The 6,748-nt window shown below is 31.8% G+C and overlaps 2 pseudogenes; both read left to right on the forward strand.

Moving 5' to 3' along the window:
• The first annotated feature begins 439 nt into the window (after positions 1–439).
• On the forward strand, positions 440–3,857 carry LOC150030672 (uncharacterized; annotated as a pseudogene).
• Positions 3,858–4,098: 241 nt separating this feature from the next.
• Positions 4,099–5,613, forward strand: LOC150030673 (uncharacterized; annotated as a pseudogene).
• Positions 5,614–6,748: the final 1,135 nt, after the last annotated feature.

The following is a 6,748-nucleotide window of genomic DNA, read 5'->3' on the forward strand; positions in this document are numbered from 1 at the left end:
TAAAGATATTCAAATATTTTATTTAACAATATTAATATACAAATATTTTTCTTCAAATTCTATGTATTTTATGGTAAAGTTTAAATCACTTGCAACCACACCTTTAGTTTTGTCTCTAATCTAAAATCTTATTATTATTGTATTCAAAAGATTTGCCCATAAAAAATTTTATTAAAGATTAAATCATTTGTACATTGTGGGATTTTAAAATCTTGATGTTTATGGTTTACTACAAGAATTTTGAGCTTTAATGTGTGAAATCGGATGTATAATGTCGGTTTAAAAAAATGGATCTTTAATGTCAGTTTAAAACCGACATTAAAGGTCTAATTGTTTTTTTCTTACTTTATTAAAAAATCCCTTTTATATATATTTCAACATATCTTGCGCGCCGGCCCCTTTCATTTCTCTCTTACCCAAACCGTATCTCTCCTTGGTCATGCGAATCGTTCGTCCATCCGTGGTTGTCCACCGTCCGTCTGTCGGTCTCCGTCGGTCTCCATCACGTTTTTCGTCCCTCCGTCAGACTCCAACCGTCAGTCTCCATCATGTCAGTATTCAGATCTGTAGCCGTGGGTCGTCTCTGCTAGTGGGTGGTCGGTCGTCTCTGTCAGTGGGTGGTCGGTCATGGGTCGTATCTGCCACAAATCAAATACTCTGTTGATATTATAAGATTTACACAGGTCCTTAGTCTTCTAAGAGGTATTCATTTAAACATGAAATGGTTTTAACTTACAACAGAGTTTGATTTTTGTTTTCTGAACTCCAAAAGGTTAATGTAGGTCTTTTTTCCTTGATGGATGTTTGCATTCTTATCTAGATATCATGAGTCTGTTTGCTGAATTTGTGAATGATTGACAATACCATCATGATATATAAATCTGTGAAAAAATAAGATATTTTTCTTCTTTAGAAAGGTTTTGGATTCTTATATGCAAGTCAAATTATCCTCAAGCCCTCCATTATTGGGCAAACAACATGATAGTATAAATTCTTAGACTTTCTTTTTAGGATTGTTGATTCATTGTTTGCATATGTTAAATTGAGATAAGAATTAAACTATTTCAAAGTAAGGTTCTTTTGGAAAGTAGTTGAATTAGAATCTTTGAGCCAACTCATTTGAGCAATAATTAAATGATTTTGAGTGAAGTTTTTCATTTGTTAGGTTCAATATTGATGTGTAAGGCTAAATTTTGATTCTTGGGGATTTGGCAGGAAGATAGAAGATTGCTTCTTCTTTAATGCTATATGTTGCAAGGCGGTCGATTCATCTCAGTTAAAGGGTATGCAAAAGGATATCGTTGTCACTCTATGCCTTTTAGAGAAGTATTTTCCACCATCATTCTTCACAATAATGGTATACCTTGTAGTACATCTCGTAAGAGAAGTTGAGTTTTGTGGACCTATGTATTTGAGGTGGATGTATCCTTTTGAACGATACATGAAAGTGTTGAAAACTTATGTACGAAATAGAAATCGACCAGAAGGATGTGTTGGAGAAAATTATATTGTTGAAGAGACTATAAAGTTTTGTTATGAATTCATATCTGGTGTTAATTCTATTGGGCTAAACTCATCAACAAAGAAAGCGAATTCAAACATTGATAAAGCATTGTCAGCTGCTTCTTTTATCAGATCGAGTAAGAATGAGTTGGATCAAGCTCATCTTTATGTCATTCAAAATGTAAATGATGTGCTTCCTTACGTCGAGTATGTAGATCTCCATCTTATTCTCGTTTTAGGTTACTTGATTATTCAATAATCTACCAACTTTGTCATTTATAATAGGCAACATATGGATATTTTATCTAAGCTCAATTCTGGTAAAAATAAAAGTAGAAGGTGGCTTCAAGAAAAGCATAATCGTACATTCAGTCAGTGGTTGTCCACACGGGTAATCTCTAGAGACCTCTATTTGATGTATAATTAAATGTTAACTACTAAAATATTATGAAATATATCGTAGGTTGTACTAGCTCTCGAAGTTCCCAAAAATTTCATATCGTCTTCTTTGAGATGGATAGCTAATGGACCTTGTCCAACTGTAGTAAAATATTATGGTTACGTGGTCAATGGTTACTACTATCACAAAAAGAATCGTGATGATGTTAGGAGGGTTCAAAATAGTGGAGTTAGTATAACGGCTACCACAATGCAAGTCTTTAGTGCTAAGGACAAAAGGCTTGTCATGTCAGATATGACCTTTTATGGTGTAATACAAGAAATATGAGAGCTTGACTATCATGGATTATCATTTATTTTATTCAAATGTAATTGGGTTGAGAATAGAACTGGAGTCAAAACAGACAAGTTTGAGTTTATTATTGTGACCTCAATCGTATTGGACATAAATTAGACCCATTTATTTTAGCCTCCCAAGCAAAACAAATGTTCTATGTAAAAGACTCCGCAAATTCGGGTTGGTCAATTGTTTTAACATCTCCACAATGAACAATTGAGGATGATTTTTATGAAGATGAAATAGGAGATATGCTATAAGAGTGTGGTTATGGAGGTATGCAAAGAATGCTCAATGTTGATATATCTGTTGAGATTGATGATACAACATCCACATACATTAGAAATGATTGTGAGGGTAGATGGGTTGATAAATAATGTATTAAACATGGTATGTCATTTACTATGGTTATATGTATTTAAATATTAAGATTATATGTTTTTTGTATGAGTTTTTTTTTTCTACAGAATGACATGGAAAATTCAGCAAGTAGCAACGAGGATGATAGCAATATGATCCCACAAAAAAATAGCAGAATAAGTATTCCACGTGGCCTAACTACTATGTCTGAGTTGGCACAAATAAGGACATCTAGGCAACAGTTGGCCATTGATTATAATGAACATGGACAACCGATTGGATTTGGTGCAAAGAAAATGCAAAGTTATATAGGAGTTTGTGTTCGACAACAAATACCTATAACGTATAATTCCTGGAAAAAAGTTCCAAACCATCTAAAAAATAAACTTTTTGATTGTGTAGCGGTATGTTTTCTAAAACTTTAATTCATGTGCATAATAGTTTATTAGTTTATTGTTTACTACTTTTTTAATTGTGTAGATGTTGTTCAATGTGGACTTTAAGTCCAAACATGGTATACTCATGTCTCCATCTAGAAAGTTTCGGATTTTCAAGACCACATTGACTCAAAAGTTCATACTTCTATTTAAGGATGAACCCTCGGTCTTGCAATTTCCTTCCAACAATATTCTCATATAGAGCAAGATCAGTGGACATCGTTTGTTAATGAATGATTAAGTGAAGAATGGGATGTAAGCCATTCTAAATAAATGTCATATTATCATTGTTTTGATAAGTAACTTCAACTAGATTTGTTGTATATGAAATCAGTTGTCTTCAAAAAGAAAGAAGGTCGAAATGTGTATATAATCATCATATTTCTCGGAAGGGTTATGCGAATCTTGCCCAAGAATTAGTAAGTTTTTTGACGTAAATTAAATCTTTTATTCTAACATGTTTATGCTAATTAAATATGTATGTTCATGTAGAATATATCGAGTGATCCTTCTTATTGGGCAACTTTATGGAAAAAAGCACGAAAAGGAAAAAATAATGAATACTTTGATGAAGTCACTCGAGAATGTGCCAATCGAATTGTAAGTTTATATTGTGCAAAGTTTAAGATGGCATATATATAATGTTTGAAACATGTGATGATATAGATATTGTGTGAAAATTGTAATATGTTTTACAGGATAAATTGGTCGAAGTCTATGAAGGTGAAGATGTTTTGTCCAAAGCATTGGGTACAGGTGAACATTGGGGACGTGTTAGAGGAGTGGTGATTTTGTTTCCCATTTCCAATATTTCAAATTAGTAAAACCAAAATTCTCAATGAGCCAAGAAATTGAAGGAGGCTCTAATAAAGAAAAATGTTCGACATGGTAAAATGTCAAGAGAAAAAACTCATAGTAGACAATCTCATCAGTCCAAATCATCTGTTGAAAGTGTCGCACTAAGTGCATCTGAAGAAGAAGATACTGAGAAGATGCCTAAAGAAGATTTGGAGGTAATTTATTTGTTGTGACTTTTAAATTTTAATCATATTATGCTTAACCATGCCTGACATTAGTTCTTTCAAATTTGTTAAGGGGACACCATGCCACTTGGCTATAGGAACTGTAGATAATATTGTTGCAGTAGCCACAACATTTGATGATGATATGTCATGCTTAATTGTTAAAGTTCTGATTGACATTGTCATAAGAGAAGATTTGCCTATACCAATTCCTGTGAAGGAAAAAATAAAGTCCTTAAATCAAGCAATAGGCAACTTCGTAACATGGCCTCGTGAATTTGTAGTTATGGTTAACGAGAAAAAAATATGCCTCTTTTTTAGTATATGAGTTTGGTTATTATTATTTTTCATACTTTGAATTTTTGTAACTTTGGTTATGGTAGGACCATTCAACAATTAAGAGCTTCGGCCAGTCCTCCAAATATACTAACGCCAATGGTACCATCAAACTCTTGAACGGACATGCCGTGAACGATATAGACATGATCCGTATCAATTTGAACGAGCATATATTTGGAAGAGACAAATTTGGTTATTTAGGCCACGATGATCTGATCCAATATTGCAATATGGTTAAAATAGGTTACATGTGTATTTTGACATACATTGCATAAGTATTACTCATGTAAATTCACTCATGTATATTTTGTTTCATGTTTAAATAATAATTTTTACTTTGTTTAGGTATCTTTGGGATGAAAGTGGTCTGATATTACGAAGAAGTTTTTTTTTTTTTATAATTGATCAAGCAAGAATATCACCACATGTGACTCAAGATATTTGAGCCAGAAATTTAGCCAACCAACTAGAATTGACTAATTTGGACAAATTAGTCCTTATTCCATATAATACATGATAAGTAAATTACAAGTTCTTTAGTTATTTTTAATTTGCATTATACGTGTACTAATATTTCAAAATTGTTGCTTATTATAGTTATCATTGGATATTGATTATAATCAATCTACAAGAAAATTGTATTTATGTTTTGGACTCTATTCGAAGTAAGGTTCAAGAGGATTTTCATGGAGTTATAAATATGTAAGTGTAATTGAACTTTCTTAGCTCTTAATTGAAGTATTTATGTTTAACTAATGTTTTTAAACTATTTAGTAGATTAAAAACATGGCAAGCCAAGCACTATCTCCAACACTATCGGTCTTCTCAAAAATGAAAACCTGTAAAGGTAAATTTGTATTCATTTTTTAGCAATTTATGTTCATTTGACTTCTTTATAACAATTTAACAATTATTTTCAACTTTATATGCAGTGCCTTCGTCAATTAGATTTTGTAGGATGCAGGTACTATGTGCAAAAGTATATACACAAAATAGTGCATAATCCTACTACTCATATTACTAGCCTCGTACGTAAATTATTTATTTTTTATATAGTCTAGCTTTAATTTAATAAATGGACGTAAACTTATGTTGAGTTTATCTTTTTTTTTTTTTTTTTTCCTTTTTATAGTTCAATACAAAAGATGCATATACGCAAGGAGAGATCGACGTAATTCGGACCCAATGGGCAAGTTTTGTTGGCCGATTTGTGTAAGGATATAATTCTTTTTTTTTTGTCTCAATAGAATGTAAATGCTAGCTTAGAATGAATGTAAATTTATTTAACCATGATCTTTGTGAATGGAATTAGTACTAATATGATATTTGTGAATGAGAGAAATGATGGCTTGGTGTAAGTATTCTATGAAAGTCTAGTTCTGGTATTGTGATTCTTGTTTGTGGATAAATTCATAGGTGGAAGACATGATCTATTTATTATTGGAAGCTGTATTCATGGTATTGTGATTCTAGTATTGTGATTCTTGTTTATTCATGGAATTTAGAGAGAGGAATATTTTTGTGAATGAAGAAATGAAAGGCTTGGTGTAAGTATTCTATGAAAGTTCTGGTTCTGGTATTGTGATTCTTGTTTGTGGATAAATTCCTAGGTGACAGACATGATCGTTTTATTATTGGAAGCTATATTCCATGGTATTGTATTCATGGTATTGTGATTCTTGTTTATTCATGGAATTAGTACTAATTGATATTTGTGAATGAGAGAAATGATGGCTTGGTGTAAGTATTCTATGAAAGTCTGGTTCTGGTATTGTGATTCTTGTTTGTGGATAAAGTCATAGGTGGAAGACATGATCTGTTTATTATTGGAAGCTGTATTCATGGTATTGTGATTTTGGTATTGTGTGATTCTTGTTTATTCATGGAATTAGTACTAATTGATATTTGTGAATGAGAGAAATGATGGCTTTGGTGTAAGCTGTATTCTATGAAAGTCTGGTTCTGGTATTGTTTTACAAATTTTGGTGGATAAATTCATAGGTGGAAGACAAATATTGATGAGTATATGTAATGCATTGGAAATATTGATTCTTGTTTGTGGATAAATTCATAGGTGGAAGACAAATATTGATGGGCTCACCATGCAATTTTTTTTATACTTTTTAATATAAAACAATGACGGACATTTCCTAACCCAACACGAGACATATAATGTCGTTTTTAACTTATTTGACCAAAAAAATTGATTCGGCAATGGAATTAAAAAAAAAAACGAACAGATTCGGGCTTCAATGTTGGTTAAGAACTAAAAAAAAAAAAAAACAGGCTTTAATGTTGGTTACAACTAACATTAAAGACCTTAAATCACTAAAGACCTTTAATGTCGGTTG

This window comes from Benincasa hispida, unplaced genomic scaffold, assembly GCF_027475165.1.
Source record: "Benincasa hispida cultivar pf3 unplaced genomic scaffold, pf3_genome.v1.1 HicScf1693, whole genome shotgun sequence".
NCBI lineage: Eukaryota > Viridiplantae > Streptophyta > Magnoliopsida > Cucurbitales > Cucurbitaceae > Benincasa > Benincasa hispida.